Below are 24,558 nucleotides of genomic sequence, written 5' to 3' on the forward strand. Positions count from 1 at the left end.
GGAATCAGCATATTTCAAAGAGCCCCGTAGCGTTGGCTAACATCAGTTCCAGGGACATACACTGTAAAACCAGTATTTTATTTTATTTTTTTTTAAATATTTTATTTATTTGGGAGAGAGAGAGACAGAGATAGTGAGAGAGAGCATGAGCAGGGAGGAGAGGGAGAAGCAGGCTCCCCACTGTGCAGGGAGCCCAATGCAGGGCTCGATCCCAGGACCCTAGGATCATGACCTGATACGAAGGCAGATGCTTAACAAATGAGCCACTCAGGCACCCTTCAGTATTTTGTTTTCGATACTGGACAGCTGGCATTACATACTCTGGGCACAGTCAACCCATCTTTCACTGACTCTTTCCTTTTGTGTAACAACCAAGGTTAAGGGTCATGCTGTGTTCATCTCTAATCCCCAACAGTGTCTGCCAGTGCCAGCACTCAGTTAATGCTTGCTAAACAAATAAATAGCAAGCCACTTTTGAGGACAATGTGCTCTGTTTTTCTCTTGGATTCCTAACTTTCCCTTTTGTCCAGAACTAGTACACAGAGCTATAGAGCTGATATGAGAGGCACTATGGCCTATGGATGGATCTGGTCTTAGTCTTACTTATTGCTGCTAGAGCTGATTTTCCAACCCTAGGTCCTTCTGCGTACCTAGGTAACTTGCTAAATGGTTTTCATGGTCTGTTCCTTGTCTCTGAACACCATCTGCTTCCTTAACTGCTCGTGACAGAGATCGGAGGCGAATTTATGTGCATATTCATACCCATGCTCTCTCTCCCTCACACACACATCAAATACACAGTTAAGGTACAGTAGAAATGTATTTTTCAAATTACATATATGAAAATAGTACTCTGTAAACTGTGTACTGGTGTGTAAACATAAAGGATAATCACTTGTGAAGTCTTACTTTTCCAGCACCTAAATTTAAAAGTGACAAAATCAGGGGCGCCTGGGTGGCTCAGTGGGTTAAAGCCTCTGCCTTCAGCTCAGGTCATGATCCTAGGGTTCTGGGATGGAGCCCCACATCGGGCCCTCTGCTCAGCAGGGAGCCTGCTTCCTCCTCTCTCTCTGCCTGCCTCTCTGCCTACTTGTGGTCTCTGTCTGTCAAATAAATAAATAAATAAATAAATAAATAAATAAACAAAATCTTTAAAAAAATAAAATTTAAAAAAAAGTGACAAAATCAAACTTCTAAATATTTTCCCCTCTTAAAAAATAAAACCAGTATGAACACACAAAAAAATAGTTCTCTTTTGTTTGTATCTAGTACTGAACTGATTTTTTTTTTTTAAGTGTGAGTGACACTTAGCAGAGAAGAGTTTACTCTTACTACCCTGAACTTTTAAAGGAAAACCCCCCACACCTAATCAGATCTCTTGAATGGTCTGAATACACACATAAAGTAAGGAAAAAGGAAACACAGAATATTAAAGGTAAAAAGGCATTTTGAATATAATTTAAGCTAATCCTTTCCTTTTGTAGGTGGGGAAACTGAAGCCCAGAAAGGGGAAATAAATTCTCCAGGGCCACGTGTTTCAATAACAAAGATATTATTAGCTACAGCCTCATTCTTACAACCTTGCTATTCCACCATCTACCCCAAAGTCTGAGAGGAAAACTGGTTGAAGTACTTGAGAAGACAAAGGGAAAATATCCTTTTCCTTTTCCAAAGCTAGCTTGCTGACCTAAATCACCTCCCGAGATTTGCTGACCTTGAATTATAAGATCTACCCCATATTAAATGACATCATTTCTTAAATTAATATAAAAGCATTTTTCCATACATTGATAAAAGTAAAATGGCTGATATCCCAATGTGACATTCCTGAATTCATTGTTTCAATAAAAAAGTGAAATTGTTTACACATGGCATGGAAATTTCACCTGTGATTCATACTGAAAAATATTAAATATTAAAAAAAAACCCTAACTCATACTGAAATAACACAAAGCTCTGTGTGCCTGAGCCAGTACATAGTCAACTGCCGCCCCAGGTTCCACAGTGGAAGGTTGGTGTTGCATTCTTCGGTGTTGCATTCTTCGCAGAGACCAGAATGAAAATTTTTCTTCAAGACTGATTTCAACCAAAAAAGGAAAATATGGGAAATTCGAGCCTCTACCTCTATATTTGCTATATTGCATTATCATTTTTATCATAGAATCATAGGAATAGGATATTATAGCTTAAAGAGATCCTGGAGATCATTTTTCCAACCTCCTTCCTTTCATATATGAAGAAATGAAGGCTCAGTAAGGCAAGTGTCCTGCCCAATGTCACAGAGCTGACAAAGGACAAAGCCAAGGCTGGAATTTTTAAAAATTTTTATTTATTTTTAAAATCCAAGTATAGTTAATACACATAAGCTGTATGATGAATGTTGAATCAATATAATCAACCCTGATGCAATATTCATCATGTAATGATTCAATAATTCTGTACATTACTCAGTGCTTATCACAGTAATTGTACTCTTAGTCCCCATCACCTATTTTACCCATCCCCCCTTCCCCTCCCCTCTTGAAAACATCAGTTTGTTTTCTGTATCTCAGAGGCTGTTTTTTGGACTCTTTTTTCCCCCTTACTTGTTTTGTTTCTTAAATTCCACATTTGAGTGAAATCACATTGTCTGACTGACTTATTTCACTTAGCATTATATCCTCTAGGTCTATGCATGTTGTTGCAAATGGCAAGATTTCATTCCTTTTTATGGCTGAGTAATATTCCAGAGTAATATTTTGTGTGTGTGTGTGTGTGTGTGTGTGTGTGACATCTTCTTACATTCCACTGAATGTATATATACATGTAATATTTATATATATCACATCTTCTTTAACCTTTCATCTATGGACGGACCCTTGAGCTGCTTTCAGATCTTGGCTATTATAAATAATGCTTCAATAAACAAATAAACATAGGGGTGCATATATCCTTTCAAGTTACTATTTTTGTTTTCTTTGGATAAATATCCAGTAGTGGAATTTCTGGATCATAGGGTAGTTCTATTTTTAACTTTTTGAGGAGCTTCCACACTGTTTTCCACAGTGGTTGCACTAGTTTGCATTCCCACCAACAGTGCATGAGGGTTCTTTTTCTCCACATCCTCACCAATACCTGTTGTTCATGGTGTTTTTGATTTTATAAGGCTATTAATAAGCCTAAATTACTCCAAGGTTTATAATGAAAAAGCAAATTCTTTGCTCTTCAGTAGCAACTACTTTTAGCTGTTTCTTCTTTATCTTCATATTTCTAAGTAATATGATTATATTAATTTTCCTGTTCTTTCCTATTCTTCCCAGTTTTAGACACCATCTACTGTGTTCCTATTACGAAAAATAAAAATTCAGCTTTTATATTACTCTTCTCTTACACAAACATTTTTTCCCCTTACCCCTCCATCATCTATTGATTTTTTTGTTAAAGAATATGAGGATAAACTCCCAGATAAACTTCTTTTTATCCTCAAGATATTCAATACCACATTTTTGTTAGATCAGTATTTCACGTGTCTCTTACTATACCTCCAGAGATACTGTGCACTGCTAACCCTGCCTTTTTACTTATTCCTTACTCTACGCTCTATGAGGTACCTGATACCTCCTAAGTCCTTCTAGAGTCCTGTGGCTTGAATTGCAGTGCTGCTTGAAGGCTTTAGGTTTTGGTTTTCTCCATTCTGTCAACTCAGTTTAACACTCATTTATTTGTTTGCATTCTTCTAAAATTTTGTTGACTATCACTCACTCTTGTCTCTTCTGTTCTTTTCATCCTCATGAGTTTGCAAATTTAAACTGTTTTATCTTTATTAGTAGTATTTCATTAGGGAGCAGACATAAAGGGGGATATTTAATTTGTTTATCATGCAGCATTTCAATAGTGGCTAACAAACTTCCTTATACCTTTTACAGAGTACTCAGTGGAGCTCTATTTTCTGTCTTTAAGTCTCTCTCTAGGCATCATCCATCTGGCCATATTCTATCCATTCTCAAAGAGCCAACACAAGTTCCATTTCCTGTAGATGGTTCTCTCTGATTACTCCAGGACAAGGAAGCATTTTACATCTCTTCTCAAATCTCTTCCTATACCATGTTTGCACGTACTGTCTTTGGAAAGCCCTAACTAATTCAGTAGGCACTTGAAAAATATTTGTTCATAAGTTAAATCAATGGAATATGAGAGATAATGAGAGGCATCACGACAACAATGAGCTTCAATGGAGATCTGTAAGTGACAGTGCGTCACTTTCTAGTTGTCTGACTTTGGATGTCATTTTGCTTCTCTGAGGAGTTTCAGTTTCCTTACTTGTAAAATGGTGAACGTTATCTGCCTTGCAGAGCTGTTGTAACGTTTAAATAAGACAAAATATCTGGAGTATTCCAAACAATATCTGGTAAATAGTAAGTGCTCAATAAACTATACTTATTGACATTTTAATACATATATGCTCTATACGTTTTCATTATCATAGCATCTACCACTAGGCTGGGCATAAAACTGGTATTCAATGATGGCTTATCACTTAACCAATTAGAATGAGAAATCAGAAAAGGGAAAAAAGAGACTTCAAGTCAAGGGGAAAAAAATCTTAACTATACTGTTTACTTTTTTAAAATGCTAATTTTTACTCACTTACTAAGCTTCTGACTGTAAGCACTCCAAAGAGGCAGCAATGAACATAATACATGTCAATATCTTTAAAACAACTGCACAGAGAAATGGAAAGACTGGGTATGAGACATGGATGGTCAGAAGATTTGGGGGACAGAGCTCTGCTGAATGATCATGAGTGAGGGCTAGCCAAAGAATTTTCAAACCTCTTTTTATAGCCCGGGAATCCTTTTGTTCAAATGAAATATTATTTATAGCCCAAAGTGTAAAACAAACAGGGAACCGCTCTAACTGTAGGGAAGTGGTGGAGTAGAGTCAGAGAACAGGCAGGCATCCTGTCTTGCAGGTTAAACACTCCTAAACTACAACATCTTTAGGAGCCTTTCAAAGTTCTGTGAGTCTTCTTTTAAGTGCTCTAAAATTATAGGCTGGCACCATGCATCTAAGGATTTTAATATAAAAATATGGTTTGCGAAATGCGTGTTCACAATGTGAGCAATGAAAGCACATTAGCCCAGTTAGTGCCATTTCTGATGGTGTCAGAAATCAAACGTGGCTAAGAGGGTGTCTGGTCTTTATGTAGTCCCTTGAGGAGTGGGTGTGACGGAAGAGTCTACGGCAGGTACTTTTCTGGACACCTCCAGGGAAGTGTATAAAAATGAAAGGGGTAGGGTGGGGTTCGATCTTTTTTTATTTTACAACTTTTATTTATTTATTTGAGAGAGAGAGAGAGGAAAGGGAGAGGGAGAGGGACAAGCAGGCTCTGTGCTGAACACAGAGCCCAACATGGGGCTTGATCCCACGTCCCTAAGATCATGACTTGAGCTGAAATCAAGAGTCAGGTGCTTAACCCACTAAGCCATCCAGGCGCCCCAGGGTTCAGTCTTACATGCTATACTATGTCAGGTAGAGCTGAGCCACTATTAAAATGTAAATACTTCAGGAAAGAAACAAATCTGAATTTTTATTAAATAATTCTTGAATTATTTAGGGGATGTATTAGTAGAAACAGGAAGAAACAGGAGTTAGGCTGAGGAAGAAAAGACAAGGACAGGACAAGGGGAGGAAGAAGTACATTCACTAAGTTCCTACACATTCTATTCTTTCATCCAACAAGTATTTACTTTGTGTCCACCAGGGTAGGCAGTGTGAATCAGCTCTGTCTCTGGAATGACAGGTCTGGACTCACAGTCTGCTCTCACCATGGAATGTATGTTAATCTTAAACAAGTCACATAACCAATCTATGCCTTGTCTATAGAACATGACCAACACTGTTTGTCTCATCATATTGTTGTAAGAGTTCAGTTGGGATACTGACAGAGGATGGAAACTCCTGAGGCCTGATGTTTAGAGGGCAGTCATCAAAGCTGCTAAAGACCTGGAGCACTAAGCTCAGGAGTTCAGCTTTTATCTTGTCAGCAGGGAGAATCTAGGACAGGGTTTTAAGCAGGAGACTGAATGAGGAAACAACTCCAAAAGCAGCTCTGAAGGACAGGTGAAAAGACTGAAGTATTCTTTCCTCCGATAAAATCTTACTTCCCGTTCCATCCAAACCTGCCCTCACCAGCTACCATCAATACCACATTTCCCTAAAAAGCTTGTCTGCTCTCACTTCTGATTAGAGAAGGCAGATGCCAAGAAACCCAGGCAAATAAAATACTACTTTGGGTCTAACTGCCTCAAATTAGTCTCTGAAATAAACACCTTTTGTAACAACTTCCTACTGCACCACCACCCAAAGAGTCTAAGCAGTTTTTAAGTGGAATTTTGGTTTCAATTAGCTTGAATTTCAGCCTTACTTTGATTGGTTTAGAACTCCACGGGAGCAATTAAGCTTTTGTGCAACTGTAGAGTAAGCTAGTAGGTGAAAACTATACATACATGATAAATTAGATGGGGAAGTGGGAAGAAGCAATGTTTAGTGGTTTCCCTGGAAAAATGAACAAATGCTATTGTCTATTAGCAAAAGAAAATCCCTATACTAAAATAACCAGGAAGATGTGGCTTTATAGTTACTAGAACAAGCACAAGGAAAGAAAACTAGGGCAAAGAACACATTTAGACCTCAGCAGATAATCATAACCATGTCAATTCCATTAAATATCTTTTTCTATTTTCCTCTCCCACACCATCTCCTTGTATAAAAATACACTATTTCTCCAAAGCCACATCTTGGTTTCATCTCAAATCACTATATATTCACTGTGTGTTTCACCAAATTAAGACTGATTAACTATGACTTTAGAGCCTTTGTAGCTGAAATTAACTAGTTGCTACAGTTGATAAATGGTGCTCCACTGACTAGGTAAGACTATTTGCAGCTCTGTAGACCATATTTTAAAATAAAGTGTATTGAACTTCTAAGGAATAAATGCTGAGTTCTTGTACTCAGTGAGCATCTGCTTATTGAGCTAAGAGACCTAATTTAATATCAAAGTGCTCAATTTTATTTTTATTTTTTAAACACACAATTTTTCCAGGCCAGGAAGGACTCTAGGGGTTCAGGAATCATTTTGTCATTTAGGTTTTGGCAGGAGAAATTCAGTTTAGACTACGGACACAGGCACGCACATGCGCACGCGCGCGCACACATGCCCATACCCTTCCAAACTATATTCATCTACACAAGGCCACTTACTGCATGGCTTATTAGTTCCATATGGGACTTGAGCTAAGCTGCATGATATGTTTGATACAAACCGTCTGTTACCGTGAGGGAATGTGGATTAATACAATGCTTCAATAAAGGTTACTAAAAGATCAACACTTTCGTGATGGGATTACAATGAATTTGACTACAAAGAGAACTGGTCTATAGGAACTGAAAAAATAAGAAATTAAAAATGTACATATTCATCAAAGACTTAATCTTAACTCTGGAGTTCTGGCTTATGTAGTAAAAAATCTCTATTGGACTAGTTACCAATATTTCAATTCATTTTTAAATCCTAAGGTTTCACTGACATGAAAAGAACTACATGAGGAGCTTAAAAAAAAGGGTACCACCATGTCAAAAATAAAACCTGCTTTCTTAGAAGAAACTACAACTCTTTCAAAGATATGGAAAAGCTACTTAAAGAATATTTAATATGAGTAATAATATTGTTTCTTACAGTGAGTCATTGCAATATATACCTCTAAGGAAAAGTATAAAAACCTGATTATGGGCCTCTGGTTGCGAGTACAACCTAAGTGCTTTTCCATCCCCATCTACAAACCATGCCAGTTCTTTTCCAAAATAGGTATGTTTTAATATAAACACTGGACACAACTGACCTCAGGCTTCAGAAAAGCCCAAAAGTCAAGTCTAAGAAATGGAAACGCTTCTTCTATTCCTCCTCCCAATTATACTATCAACTAATGTTAGAGTCAAGGGATTCATATTATAGCTGAATGGCATCTTTGATAGCATCAGCCCACCTGCTTTAGTGACACGGTATGGGAAGTACAAGGTTATGCCACCTTTCTAAGGTTGAATGGGTTGAGTCTAAGGAGCAGAATCTAGGTGTGCTGAGTTCTAACAGGTTCTTTTCTTTATATCACGTGTTGTATTTATGAAGCACAGGTTATTTCTGAGCCAAACTTATCACTGTAAAATCTGTCATATTAAAAGTACTTCAATTAAGATAGTCTTTTGCTTCAGAAAGTTATGTTTGCCAGAAAAGAGCTAGAAGCACTACCACACTGAGAAAACTCTGGGGTCAACCTCATCTGTAAGTGTGGTCTCGGTCGTTGCTAAAGAGGGTCAGCAAAACACACACTGCAGATGGCTAGGCGAGGCGGAGTGGGTCATCTGTCAAAGGCAGGCAGATCATACCCTTGACAGCAACTGCAATCAGCTTTAATTAATGATCATCAAAGAAAGGTCATGTTCTCTGGAGGCTAAAGGCTATGTGAGTGGACAAACTTTATAGGATCCATTGGAGCAGACATTCACACTGTCAGACCGAGCTTCCTGCCCTCAATGTTAACAATCCTGTGCGTCCTGATTTACCCCAAACTACCTTGTATTGACCTTTGACCAACCTGGATTCCCGATTCCCGATACCTTGTTCCCTAAACAGTTCAAACTCAGCATTTCTGCTTCCAGTTCACTGACTTTGATGCCATGTTGGTGCAAAGAGCTACACTGGACCAAGAAGATCATAGTCTAATCAGGCAGAAACTCTTTTCTAGAATGTCTTATAAATGGAATCACAGAATATGTGGTCTCTTGTGTTTGTCTTCCTTCATTTATATTTTTGAGACTTATCCATGTTGTATGTGGATCCTTTTTACTGTAGTCCCTTGTAGGGACAGGCCACCAATTGTTTATCTGGACACCAGCTGATGGACATTTGGGTTGTTTCGTGTTTGTGCTATTATGAATTAAGGTGCAATAAACACTTGAGCACAGGTTTCTGTTTGGACTTGTAATTTTATTCCTCTTGGACCAATACTTAGGAATGGTATTTCTGGACTGAATGGAAGAAATATGCTTAGCTGTATTTTTAAAATGCCAAACTGTTACCTGGAGCAGCTATCCAGTTTGCATTCCCACCAGCCATGTCTGAGTGTTTCAGCCACTCTATGACATCATCAGGACCTGATCCTGGTCTGTCAGTTTTAAACATTTTAGCCATTCTAGTAAGTGGGTAGTAGTATCTCACTATGCATTTAATCTGAATTTCCCAAATCAATAATACAATTGAGCATTTTTTCATATGCTTTTCTTGCCACCTGTGTATCTTTTTCTGGCCCACTTGTAGTTTCTCTAAGCTACTTCTCATGAATACCTAATATATCTGATTAATACCCTCTGATTCATCATAAGGCCTTCTAACCAATCATCTTCTAGTGAATACCATTTCTACTTAATCTAGCTAGAGAAGATTCTGTTTACAACAATGCCACAATCCTATTCGCAGTAAGGAGCCACAAGGAGTTCTTACATGCATAAAAGTAAAAAACGAAAATGCTATTATGAGTGCAGGAATTCTCTCAAAGAAATTTATATAAATCTAAGCATCAGTTATATGGAACGAAAAATGCCCTTAAATCAACTGGCATAAATCTGATTACATAAGGAATAGAAAAGCCCATTCTGACATCCCCCCAACAATGTACAGTGACCACAAATACCTGACAGGATCACTAGAAGAAGTTATTTAACGCAATTCAGCAAATAATTACTGAACAGTGTGTGTGTACGAAGGGGGCGTGTGTGTGATAATGGCAGAAATGGAGATATGTGTACCGCACTGCTTGTAAATGGGGGAAATTTGGAAATTGATTATACTCTAAGCCTTTGGCCAGGTTCCATGGTGGAATAATGACCATGTTACTGATAATGAAAATAATGCTAGAGCTGCTAATGTATTTCCTGAGTGATTCGTTATGTGCTAGGCATTGTGCTAAGCATTTCACACTGCATTACTTCATTCAGTCCTCACTACTACTCTCTTACACCTGAGGATACTAAGGCTTAGGGTTCACACGTGGTAGAGCTTGAGCTGGTACCCTAGCACTCTGAACTCTTAACCACCAAGAATGAAGATGATAATGGTCATCTCAATAGCATCTACTGTTCTCAACCTGCAATCTGTGCCAGGCATGGAACCTGACTGTTTACTTATGTCATTTTGTTTAATCTTCATAATAACCCCATGATATCGGTGCTATAATCCTCACTCTACACATGATAAAGTTTAAAAGGTTAAAGGAGTTGTGTGAAATCTCATAGGTAAGCAAGCTGAGGAGCTGGGATTTGAATTCAATGGATACTTTACACCCCAACACAGTCTAAATACTGCTTACAAGTTGGTTAGAAAAAGTTTTTTTTTCATTCTTCATTTAATTCCAATACTTGGAAAGAGACTCTCAACTCTTTAGAGAAACACATTCCTTCTCTTGATATCATTCATTTGACAATAGCTACATCTCTACTCAGCTGTCGTTCAGCTAAGTTATACATGTTTAGTCTTTTTAAATCTTTGCTTGTAAATTAATCTCTACAGGCTCTTCATCATTCTTGATGTCTCTGAACTCCCTCCAGTTTCCTTTAAAGAATCTGGTAACGAGGTGCCCTAAATGGAACACAGTTTTCCAGAATGCTCTTTTCTCTCATTAATGATTTTTCCCCTTAAAATATTAATTTTGCTATATTATCTACTTCATGCTTTTCCAGTTTTTTCATGGAATTCTCCTGACCTAACTTGAATTGCACTGGAGTCTAAAGCCCTGTGTCCACTATTTTAGTCTCTCTGGCTGATCATAAATAAATGTAGTTTCAAAAAAAGCAAAAGGAAAACAAGACAAAAATGGCAATGAACAGTCAAGTACACAGTGCTCCTTCAACTGGACAGATACTCTTATAGTTTGGTCTGGGATAATTCTATTCACCTTTTTGATCTTACAATTCATTTAATGCGAAACAATTTGTTAGATATGTACTGAATGTCTACTAGAGGCAAGTATGATGGAGTATCACAGAATGACTCAGCCATGAACGCTGAAGGAGGTTACCTTTAAAAATGAACCGAGAAGGGAAAGTATAACCTTCTATGAGAGTTTGAAGGGTGGGACAATGGTCAGAATTTTAAGATGGCCCCCTGGCCTTCATGCCCTGGTGTTACTCCCCTGATTATTTTATATTTATGGCAAGGGGAGATTATCTGGATGGGCCTCATCTCTTCACAGGAGCCCTTTAAAAGCAGAGAGTTTTCTCTGGCTGGCAACAGAAGAGAAAGTTCGGAAGGATCTGAACTGTGAGAAGGGCTTGATGGGACATTATTGGTCTGAAGACAAAGGGGTCATGTGAGAAGGAATGCAGGAGGCCTCTAGGAGCAAAGGCTGGCCCTTGGTTAAACGCCAGCAAGTAAATGTACACTTCAGACCTACAGCTGCAAGCAACCACATTCTGCCAACAATTTAAATGAGGTTGGAAGCGGATTATTCCCAAGAGCCTCTAGATAAGAGCCCAGCCTGACCAACACCTTGATTTTGGCTTTCTGAGACCTTGAGCAGAGAAACCAGATGAGCCCACCCAGACTTCTGACCTACAGAACTGTGAGATGAAAATGCATGCTGTTTACTAAATTTGTAAATTTGTGGTGATTTGTATGAAGCAACAGAAAACTAGTAACGGTGAAAAAGATTCTTTTTACCTTTTACCTGAAGATATCTGAAGTGAATTCATGGGGATACTGTAGCCTGAGCAGTTAGTTCCTTGGTGGACCGACAACATTTTTATGTATCTACTATGTGTCAGCACAATGGGGACAGCTCTATACATGAGCACAGAGGTTTTTAGTTAGAAAATAATTTTTTGAACATTAAACACATGCTGGAACATACTTCTCTGATGGCTAATTTAAGTGCTCAGGCGAAGGGGTAGAGACACTGAAGAATCATCTCCAACTTTATCTATTTTGGGGAGTCTGAGGTTTTGTTCTCCAGAGATATGGATTCTCTAAAATATTCTCTGCAAGATCCTGTCAGGCTAAGAGCCAAGTGTGGATGTTCAAGTTTATAGAAGACAGACTGAATAACTAAAAACACACGAATGACTGTTCAGCACAGGACAAAATCTTCGGTTGTTTAAAGCAAAGCACAGCAGTTAGTGACTTTGTTTATCAAGCTGGGAAAACAAAACACATTGTATATAAGAATCTTTTTCAAGTATAATGGTCACAAATCAAAAGTCACAATATAAATAAGACAAGCTTATAAAAATTGAGAGGGGGGCAAAATGATCATTTTTTTGAGATGATACATTATATATCAAGAAACTCCAAGCAAACCAACTGAAAACTCACCAAAAACGATAAGATAATTCAGTAGGAAATTTAAAAACAAAAATCAGTAGTCTTTCTTCATATAAATAACAATGAATTTAAAAATTATATGGTGCCATTTTAAATAGCAACAAAGATAAAATATCTAGAAATAAAAATAACCAAAATGGCAAGATCTACATGAGGACCACTATTATACTCTATTAAGATGCAAAAGAAGATCTTAATAAATGTAAACTCACCCTGTTCTCAGATAGGAAGTTGTTAGTATAAAGATGACATTTCACTACAAGCTAATCTATGAGTTTATTATGCTACCACTTAGAAATACCAAAGAGGACTTTTTAGAACTAGATAAAGTGACTGCAATGTTCAGTATTGTTTTGGTAAATAAAAACAGTTCTACAGCATTTTCTAATTGCTAGGCCCTACCTTAAGAACTTTATAAATATTAACTCATTCAATCATTGTAAGAAACCTACCAAAGCAACTACCATCATCACCTTCATATTACAGATGAAGAAACTGAAGAAATACCAATAATATGAAGAAATTTCATATTAGAGATTAAATCATTTATCCTACATAATATCACAAGACTACAACTCTTTAATGGTGTAGATCTATTTTATTTATCATTAAATGTCCAGCACCTAACATGATGCCAGGTGCATGGTAACTAATTTAAAAAAAAAAAAAATTCTTTTTTTTTTTTTGAGGACTGAGTTGCAAATTGCAGGGGTGAAATTCTTATTTGCTCATTTGATTTATAAAGAAATCTCTGTGGGAAAAGCTTTCTTGGAGTGTTGGGACTTAAGCCATAATCTGACAGAAAGTGGGCTGAGCCAAGCTGGACAGTAAATAGTAGGAAGGATGGAAGCCAGTGGAATGGGAAGAAAGAACCTAAGCAAAGCTCAGAGTCAGGCAAGTATGTTAGATGAAAGTACATGGTTGCAAGGGTGGGGAGGGAGGCAGAGGTGGTGGCTGAGAACAGATTCACCAAGGAACTATTTTATTTAATTTCTCATAATAGAGCAGGAATGCAATTTTTTTTTTCCCCCTTGGGAAATGCACTGAAAATAAAGTTTCTATAATGTGTTAACCATCAAAACAGGTATGAACAATTTTGGACAACTTTACTGGGGGCACAAAAAAAAATCAGCACCAATTTTAGATTGCGTAAAAATTACCATCAAGAGATTTGCTAAATGAGAGCTCCATTTGCTATTTAAATATTAGTCTCTGGTACCATTAATCTCTTTGAACAAATTCTGAAACAAAACCACCCCATCAAATCAATTAGCTGTTACAAGTACATGCCAAAGTTCTTAAACAACATGATCTTCTTCCTTCAAACGGCTACTTCCATGTGAACTTCCTAGCTAACTTCTGAAATTCTTACATCAAAAATAATCGAAGAAAAAGCTAACTGAAAATATAGGGACTGGTGTAGGAGAGGGAGTTAAAAAGTGAGTCATGGGGGGGGGGCAACTGTGTGAACTCAAGCAAATCACTCAAACCCTCTGAGCCTCTGGTTCCTCGTGTACCAGATGCCCATCACAATGTCTGCTTCGTGGGTTATCGTATGGATAAAATAAAACGATGCAGGTAAAACTCCCAACACACTCAGTGAGCCGTAAATATCTTACAGTTATTAGTTCTTGTCCTTGTTCCTCAACAGCTATTCTTAAGAAACATTACAGTTTTTTTTTTTTTTAAAGATTTTATGTATTTATTTGACAGAGAGAAATCACAAGTAGATGGAGAGGCAGGCAGAGAGAGAGAGGGAAGCAGGCTCCCTGCTGAGCAGAGAGCCCGATGCGGGACTTGATCCCAGGACCCTGAGATCATGACCTGAGCCGAAGGCAGCGGCTTAACCCACTGAGCCACCCAGGTGCCCCAGAAACATTACTGTTTTAAGAAACATTACTAAACCATTAATGCTATACCTCATTTTTCTACTTCCTTCATTACTAGTTTTTCTTTCTAACTTCCTTTAGTTAAGGCTATATGCTAGTTTTGGTCTCCAGTGAATCAGATGCATTTTAAATGTGACATGTGAACGCCTCCAAAAAACAAGGCTCACCAGAAAGAAAACATCCAAGGTAAAAAATATATCCATAGCATTTTAAACATAAGAAATGGCAAAATTCTGTGGATCAGAGTAGATTGAAGTAAGGGGATTGGAAAATTGACAGAAAATCAAAAGTGGGATGACAGTGGTAGGGTTATCAGGTAGAAGGCGTGAAACTGTTAGAGGTAAAGGGCAGGCTTACATTCTGAACCTAAGTTCAAAGACAGTGTGTGTGTGTGTGTGTTTGTGTGTGTGTGTGTGTGTGTCAAACATAATCTGAGCTAGAAATAATCTAGCTCTAGTAAAAACAACACGTCTATTCTTTTCTGTTCCACCTTCGGTCTTATGCAGGTACAAAGAAGACAAGCAGCTGAAGTCATATCTTCATTCAGTCAGTAGACTCTGAACATTTTCTATGTGCTAGGTCATGGGCTGGAGTCACAAAATAAAAAGGCAGTTCCTCCTTTAATAATAAGGGGCTCCTGGGAGGCTCAATAAAGCGTCCAACTCTTCATGTAGGCTCAGGTCATGATCTTGGGATACTGGGATCGAGCCCTGCCTTGGGCTCCATGCTCAGCAGAGAGTCTGCTTGAGGAGTCTCTCTTCCTCTCCCTCTACCTCTCCCCCACTCATGCTCTCTCTCTCTCACATAAAAATGTTTAAAAAATAGTCAGAATAAAGTAGAAAAGATATTTAAAAATCAGGAACGTAATTATATTAAAGAATAATAGCATCACATCAGAGAAAATTACAGGAACACAGAGGAGGGAGACCTAAGTTCAGGGAAGACCGGAACATCTGGAAAGGATGTGGTAACCTAGCCGGTTACACAGTACAACTGGATTTTACCAGGTGAAAGGGTAGGGAACAGTCTTCCGAACCGAGGAAATTGCATGTGGAAAAGCCCAGAAGCGAACAGGGAGAAATGCAAGTGGTTTGGCATGGGAAGAACGGGGGTGAGACTACAGTAATGCAGGGTTACCACGGGAACAGCAGCCTAGGGAGGAAAGCCTTTAGCAAAGTTCTAAATTATGAACTCACTTCTTACTTCCAAAGAAGTAACCAGCATGTCAGATGACTGTGACACAGTGTGACAGAGAGCTGAACGTGTAAAAGGCTTCAAAGGATAATGGTTTCACACAAGGAGGGAAAAGCCATGGTCTGCAGAAATGGAAAAACTACACATCCCTCCCCTTGACCACCTCACTGTTGTGGAGTCTCAGAAAGCAAGGCCTCAGTAGAGGGGCTTTAGGTTTCAGTTAAGATAAAGAGGAGAGAGGTCTACAGCTGCTAGGGTTTTGCCAGGGCCTGGGAAGCCCTGTCCTGAGATGTCTGGAGGCTGCTGCTCGGTGAGGGTGCCCTTGATGTCTGTGGAGCGGCATCACCTGGATGAAGACGGTCTGGGTTCAGCAGCCCTGTGGAGAAGTCCCTGGGGAAGGTACCAGGGAGGAGCCTGTTTTAGTGAAATCGTCTATGAAGTGGCTCAAGGAAGGGACTGCCTCAGGGAATTTCTAACAATCCTCAATGCCCTTGTTTGTAGACCAGGCTGCTGTTCTGGGAAAGCCTCAAGCAAGGTGTACATATGGATGACAGCAAGAGCCCCCGTTAGGCATAGAATCATAGCCACTAGAGTGTAACCTTAGAAGGCACTTGGTTTCACCTTTTCCCAAAACAGATCTGTGTTTTGTAGTATCCTTGACAATCATTTAGCTTCTCTTAGCACTTAGATACTTAATTCCTAAGTTTTTCATTCCCATGTTGGACAGATTATGGGCCTCTGGTTACGAGTACAACCTAAGTGCTTTTCCATCCCCATCTACAAACCATGCCAGTTCTTTTCCAAAATAGGTATGTTTTAATATAAACAATGGACATAACTGACCTCAGGCTTCAGAAAAGCCCAAAAGTCAAGTCTAAGAAATGGAAACGCTTCTTCTATTCCTCCTCCCAATTATACTATCAACTACTGTTAGAGTCACGGGATTCATAATAGAGGTGAATGGCATCTTTGAAAGCATCAGCCCACCTGATCTTTAAAAATGATCTGTTAAAAATCATGATTTTTCACGTGAACTAGGAATGTCCCCTTTCTGATTTCTATCTTTTTGAATTAATTTAATCCATCAGCAAAGTTTAATTTCACTCCTTCTTCCTCTTGACAACCTTTCAGATACAAAGACAGTTATCTTCTTCGCTTGGACATAATCTTTACTTACGTTTTTGACTCGTCTGCAATAACTATATATATAACAAACACGTTTCAGGTTTACCAATAACTTTCACTACAATCTTGATCTCTATCAGATCAAGCTGTTAAAAAGTCATATTAAGTAAGTGTTAACAAAGAGGATCCTGGCCTCCCCACCAGTTCTTTGCTTTGTCTTTGTCTACTGAATGATACAGTATGAGAGAACATCGACTCTTGTTCTCCTGGGGTGTTCTATGTCAAATTGTACTCTATTATTCCATAGGTTCCATAATCCAAACACCTAGAACTATATACCTGTCCTTAATAAGCCTCAGACTTTGGTTCTTTACATAGCTATGCTTTTGTCTTGCTATTCCTTCAGTCTGGAAGGTCAAACCTAGTCCTTTCCATCTCTCTGGCTTTCTTATTAAATAAAATCTTACCCTCTGATCAGGTGTATCACCAAAAAGCCTTCGCTGGTTGAATCAGTAAGAAGGATAATGGGTATCATTTAACCATCAGCCTCCCTGTCCTATGCTCTCTGTCAGGTTCTTAAATACTTTATGGTGTTCAAAGTTTATTATCCCTCAAAGTGTTATTATCTTTGCTTCACAGGTGAAAATACAAGTTTAGAGGATAAGTAATTCCTAAAGGTTATACAACTATTAAAACAAGAAAAACTCTGATCTACCTAATTTAAGAGCCCATGCATATCTAATAATGCTGCTCCCAAGATACTGCTTATCTTCTTTATAGCATGTGTATTATGGATAAACATTAGAGTCAGAACTAACCTTCCATTTACCTCGCTTCCTTCACAAACGATCTAAATGTATGAAGTGTCTCAGAAGGTATATATATTCCTTGTCAATTAGTTTTAAGAATATCTAAGAAGATATTCCTATCTCTTAGGAATACTTTGGAAAAGTGTTGGAAGTAGAGGAGGTCTCTGATTTCTGAATACTGTGACTCTATGGACTTTAATTCTTGACCAGGAAAAGACTATATTCAGCAAAGCCTGGTTGTGGCTTTGGGACATTTGCTGGTTGTACTCAGATCTCATTCTTGTACTGTTGGAAAAGCAGTAAAATCAGATTGAATTTGGTTAAAAAGAATATTTTAAAATTTACTATTTTTTTCATACCTTTAAAAAAAAAAACCTAATTTCTCCATTTAAAATCTTATTTGGGGGGATTTGCAGGTTAAATTGGCAGACTGAACAGGTACATTTACTCCTGAAACTCCAATAACATTCCAGGAATGATCTTCCACTATTTCTAATGAGAAAACAGTAACATCTTAAACTGCTGTTCCCTGTATGTACTGTATTTATGTATAAATAAAAGAAAGACAGTAAGGGAGGATATAACAACAACAAAATTTTGGAAACTGAAAAGAGGATAAACAAGTGCTAACTAACTTAGCAGACTTAAAAAAAAAGGAGCAGTAAGCCAGCAGAAGGAAAATGAGAAGCGACTTGAACTATACGTCAGTAACCCCCATAAGGTCAGAAACCAGCGACCCTGTGTACTTCTTGAAGTGTTAGCAAAACTGGGCTTCAGAACAGAAGACTGAGTGATCATTTTGTGGTGTATACAAATACTGGATGATTATGCTATATACCTGAAATTAATATACTGTTGTATGCCAATTATATTTCAATTAAAAAAAAGGAACAGGAAGACTGGTTGAAAATCTGTAGGACAATTGTATCTCCAGATCCTCTCCCAACTCCACACAGCCATAACCACTCTTACACACTAGCAAATAAACTTGAATTTTACTCTTCGGAAAGGGAAACATTAGCCCAATTAAAGACCAAGGCACTGGGTTGAAAACAAGGTGATTAAGTGAACATACGCATATTAAATGATGAGACCTCCAGTCATCCTCCCCCACTCAGCTTCCAGAACACAGGCAAATACTTTACAGGCTTGGACTTGACAGCTGTAACTGGAAGATTCTAGGCAAGCCGAAGAGGGAAGACTTATGTAGGATAACAGTATGTTTTCCCCAATGAAAAGAGCACAAATTACCCTACAGCGAAATCCAAAGTTAACAACCTCTATCCACACTCTACAAGCTTCCTATGTTTTCTAGTCTTCTCTTCTTAAAAAGAAGTATGCGACCAAATATCATCAGACTCCCAAGAAAAGCCTCTAAGGCAAATAATACATCAAAAATAAAACTGAAACAAAAAATAAGAATAAAAATTTTAAAAATCATTAATATGCTTAAGTAAGAGAAGATACCACACACATGAAACAACAGGATACTACTCAAAGAAAAAGGAGCTCTTAGAAATTTAAAATATAGGGGCGCCTAGGTGGCTCAGTCATTAAGTGTCTGGCTTCAGCTCAGGTCATGATTGCAGGGTCCTGGGATCAAGCCCTGCATCGGGCTCCCTGCTCAGCGGGAAGCCTGCTTCTCCCTCTCCCACTCCCCCTGCTTCTGTTCCCTCTCTCGCTGTGTCTCTCTTTGTCAAAAAAATAAATAAAATGTTAAAAAAAAAAAAGAAATTTAAAATATAGGGGCGGCTGGGTGGCTCAGTCGGTTAAGCAGCTATGAAGTTCCTCGTGGGGCTCCATGCTCAGCGGGGAGCCTGCTTCTCCTTCTCCCTCTGATGCTCCTTTCTGCTTGAACTCTCTCACTCTCTCTGTTGAATAAGTACATAAAATCTTAAAAAAATTTAAAATATGAAAGCAGAATATGAAAAATGAAAAACAGAAGGGCAAGATGCAGAGTTAAAGGACTCTCTCAGGAGGCAGAACAACACACAGATGGAAAACACGAGAAGTGATACAAACATGAGAGGTAAGTGTGGTAAATCCAATACTAAATAACAGTAGCCCCAAAAGAGTGACAAGAGAAAATAAAGAGGAAGTCATCAATGAAATAATTCAAGGAAATTTTCTTGCACTCCATGACTTGAATTTTGAGACTGAAAGGATCCACTGAATACCCAGCACAATGAATTACATAGGCTTTTGTATGGTTTTGACTAGAAGAAGAGAAAATGGCACCCAGTAACTTTTAACAACTTACTACCACAGGTGTATGTTTCAGGGAAAATGCTCAGTTACTGCATCATTTTTCCTTAACCTCCCTCCACTTCTCAAAGCCTTGCATTATTTCTGGACACATAACAAAGCCAAGCACATATAAACGAAGATAGTAATTTCATCTGATAGAAATGTGCATTGCCCCTTCTCTTTTCAAATGCAGGCTATCCCTTTCAGTGTTGAATTCTCAGTCCTTAGCCCAAGTAGGAAGGCCACGGATTCATTCTATATTCTGCACGTAAACCCTTCCTGGGCCCATTTGATGTGCTAGACACTGTGTTAGGATAAAGGGATGAGAAAGCTTCAAACTCTCACCCTTAAAGAGCTTATTCACCCAGTAGGGGACACACACACACACACACTACATAACAACAGAAATGTAAGAATATTGGTATGTTTGATTGACTGTTTTTAAAGGAAAGTACAGCAGGGAGATCAGAAGATGGAGGGTAACTTTGTTCAGGAGGGTAATGAAAGGCTTCATGGACCAGAATGACCCTGTTCTGGATAGTGGTAAGTGAGTAGGAGTTTAGCACATGGATGACAGGGGGAGATGTCAGGCAAAGGAAATATATATAAAAGCAAAAGCAGAAGGTGGGTCTCACATCAGTGCAGTGGTTTAGCTTTCCTGGCATAAAGGGCCAGTGGCAGGAGTTTGGGCATTAAGTGAAAGCAGGAGGTGAGGCTAAAAAGGGAGGAAGAAGACCATGGGAAGCCTTTGCCAAGGTTTGTTTGCTATTTTTTGCTTTAGGTTTGCTAAAGGTTTGTTGTTGCTATTATTTTTTGAGGGGGAAGGGCTGTGGAGAGATAGCCTACTGAAAACTATTAAAAGTTTGTTTGTTTTGTTTTCTTTTTTGAGAGAGCACACATGGCGGGGTAGGTGCAGATAGAGAGTGAGAGAGAGAAGCTTAAGCAGGCTCCATCCCAGCATGGAGTCCGGCCCAGGGCTCAATCCCGGGACCCTGAGACCAGGACCTAAGCCAATATCAAGAGATGGACCCTTAACCGACTGAGCCACCTAAGAGCCGCTGAAAAATATTAAAGGGTTTTAATTAAGGGGTTGACAAGAACAGATTTATAAGGTTTCTCCCACCCTCCCCATTGTTTTTTCACTGTAAGAATGTTTACTTGAATGCCAGCACTTGAACAGGGGCTCTACCTTGGAGGCAATAAAGAATCTCTTTATTATATATACAAAATTATATATATATATATATATATATATATATATTTATATACAAAATCAGCCAAGGTGAAACCCCAGGGGCATTACAATGTTGTAATCAATGCCACTAGTGGCAGGTGAATGTCTATAAATGCCTCAGGGTTCAGAGGGTAGTACTGGACTGAACTAGGCCCAATGCAGTAACCATGGCTAAGTTACTAAATCTCTTTAGTGCTAAAATGAGAACAGAAAAGAATTTATATTCTGTCCACTTCAAGGATCATTATAAGGATCAAATAAAATAATGCAGATAAAAAATCTTTTGATAGGGGTGCCTGGGTGGCTCAGTCAGTTTATTGTCCGACTCTTGATTTTGGCTTAGGTCATGAACTCGGTTGTGAGATTGAGCCTCACACTCGGCATCGTGCTCAGCGGGGAGTCTGCTTGCAATTCTCTATCTCTCCTCCCTCTGCCCTCCCCCCCACTTTTCGGTAAAATATCCTGACTCTCCATCTGTAAACTGTAGGATTTTAGTTTTCCTGAACTTCGAAGTCCTCATGTGTAAAGTGGGGATACTTCCATCTATCTTACAGAGTGCAAAGAGGACTGAAGTGCCTTGCCAGACACGCAATGTCTGTAACAGTATCTTAACCATTTACACTGGCTCACTGAATGTCAGGTGGTCAGTTATGCAGTTAATAAGTATTCACTGAGGACATGAAGTGTACAGAGTCCCGATTAGTCAGAATTTCTAGGAAAAATAAGCAAAGCTGGAACAAAATTTAAAAATACCACCATAATGCTCATGATCAGGTCAGCTCGAGCACAGGAACAAGTACCTACAAGCTTAAAGCTTTCTCCAGAATCTCATGCAGGAATTATCCAAGAACATGTCTGACTTTCTCCTTGGCATTTCCGTGTTACCCACACACATTCACAACCGTGTGTGTGTGCACGCGTGCAGAACATTAAGACTCACTAAGGAAAAATAAATCTCTCACACTTGAAAATTAAGAACTGCACAGGCAGCAAATCTCTGGGTGAAGGTGATGCAGTGGGTTATACAAGCCAATAATTTATGTTAGGGCTTCACAAAGTGTTCGACACCAGGAAAGGAACAAAAATAAGTCCAATTACATCAATAAAAAGGTATGACTAGCTGTGCTGCCCGGGCTGGGATGCTATTTCTTGCTATAAACAGAAATGGCTAGAATTTGGATGACTAACTAAACAGTGCAATAATACAAATAAAGCATGTTATAATAGCTGCTGCAAGATCCCTAACCTTGGGGATCAATCAATTAATGCCTGTTGCCATATATACACAACCTCGAGGGTTTTTGTTTTTTGTGGAAAAATAGGTTCAGATCATTTCTAAACTAGCAATTTGTCTGCCTAGGTTTTGTTAAGTCTGTTATGGTTACGAGAAAATATGATCTTTCATATTAAATCATTTATGACCTTGGTAAAATATTACTTTATATTAACCAACTCTTGGGACACTTTAATTTTATGAAACATGCACTTTAGTTTTTAAAAGTATGAAAGCAAAACTGCGTATTCTTAATCTACTACATCGCGTTAACAAGCCATCAAAGATCTGGGAATATAAAGGGAAAAAATACACTGAATCTCCATCTACTTAGTTTTAAATATGAAAGGTTGCCGTCAATTAAAAACAATACACAGGTAATACTTTAAATTCTTAAATAGATAAGGAACATGTTTGATTTGCTCCCTGGATTCATGTCCCCCAATATTCCAATATTCCTGTATCTGTGGAATATTAGGATATTGGAATATTCTTCTGTGGAATATTGGGAATATTCCACAGAAGAAGGTTACCAATGTTACCAATATTTCCAATATTCCATAGAAGAAGGTTACTGAAAAAAGCAAAAGGTTATGGGAAAATCCAACAAACCCTTTACGGTAGAGGTCAGCAACATTATGGATATAATGACAAGTATTTCTGGAATACATGGTAAAAAGAACTAAAGAAGGATTATAGCTCGTGGATTAAGATGGGGCACCCACAATTCAAAAATATGTTTTACACAGTTCCATGGCTTAAATTTTAAATTACCAATATGTAACCAGGAAGGAAGCCACCTTTGTATTACTTATTTAATTCAGATTATTTTCTTCTTAATTACTGACCTATCTGTTTTCTGAGGGAGTGGGGCTTTGACCACTCTGGAACAGCAAGGGGAAGTGGATTTTGGTGGGGCCTCACAATTTGGAGGTTCAACAAGGTTGTGACACAGCAGTGTGAGAACACTGGGCATCAGCAGGTACATGGTATCTGGAAGGTTAGAAGGAGCTCAACAAATATATGCTAATAAATGCGTTGGGAAAAGGCCTTGGAAATATAACAGTGACAAAACTGCCTACTTTGATATTTGATCACAGGCCCGGAAACTGACAAATGCTAAAAGTGCCACTGGCTGCCACTGACATGAATAACATGAGCTGCCAATGTCCAGCTCCAAGTGGTTTCCTAACAGACAAGCCGAAATACATATGATAAAGCCCCATATGTTCTGCTTTTATATTTTACTAAACTCCAATGCTGCTCAAAGTGCCAGGATACAATAAACAAGGAGCTTGTGCCAGAATATAAATAAATGCACCACCTTCCGTCATTGAGAATGTCTTCATATTTTAAAAAATTGCATCTGAGCTAAGCAGTGTGTTTACTGACCTAGCTGACTTTGGTACAAGTTCCTGGTCTCCCTGCACCCTGGTACAAGCAGCTCTGTGGGCTACAGACTGCCTGCAGGTCCACAGACCAAACGGAGTTGTCCTGGTAGAGAAAACCTCGGCACAGTTTATACCCAAAAGATGTTTTCCCTAAGAAGAATGAGTTAGGAAACAATCACCCACTATAATAGAAGAGTTCTATAAAGGAAACTAACATTTAGGATGATGATGATGATGATGTTCCAAGGCTTTTACATATATAATTTTATTTAACCTTTACAATTACCCTGTATTGGTAATATCACCATTCATGACTGAGGTTCAGAGAGGTGCTAAAATTATCTAAAGTCTTGAAACTAATAGAGAAGCCATGAAATGTGCCCCTGCGGCAGGGAATATAATTGGCTAATGGATCCAACTACTGTATGTTTGGATTTTCACTGCATTCATGCCCCCCGCCCCAATTCCTGCAGGCTGCTCCCAGCCAATGACTCCCACATGTCTCACATTTGGGTGAGACAAGGGATGCCTCCAATGGTCAACTCTGCCTTGACTTCCCATCAACCTTGATGAATCTTCCTTAGAACAGAGCTGCAGGCTAAGATTCCTCCTACCCAGTCCTCCTTCCTTCCCTTTCTCCTCCTACAAACATATCTGCATTGAGTCTGAAGGCTCTTGGCACCTTCTTTTGCTTGCTCCTCCAATAAATCTTTGTACATTAATCACCTCTGTTTCGTGTTGAACCAAACTAAGGCAGTTAGTAAATGCAGTACTGGTCCCGACCATGTGGTTATTTGGAGGAAGAGAATGTTGGTATAGAATTAACTACAGTGGGATGCTTGGGTGGCTCAGTTGTTTAAGCGGCTGCCTTCAGCTCGGGTCATGATCCCAGCGTCCTGGGATCAAGTCCCACAACTGGCTCCTTGCTTGGCAGGGAGCCTGCTTCTGCCGCTGCCTCTGCCTGCCACTCTGTCCGCCTGTGCT

The 24,558-nt window shown here is 38.8% G+C and overlaps 1 protein-coding gene across 4 annotated transcripts in view; it reads right to left on the reverse strand.

The window, feature by feature from the left end:
* Positions 1 to 24,558, reverse strand: part of UVRAG (UV radiation resistance associated) — a 298,599-nt gene that overhangs the window by 26,023 nt on the left and 248,018 nt on the right. The window lies entirely within an intron of this gene.

This window comes from Mustela erminea, chromosome 9, assembly GCF_009829155.1.
Source record: "Mustela erminea isolate mMusErm1 chromosome 9, mMusErm1.Pri, whole genome shotgun sequence".
Lineage (NCBI taxonomy): Eukaryota > Metazoa > Chordata > Mammalia > Carnivora > Mustelidae > Mustela > Mustela erminea.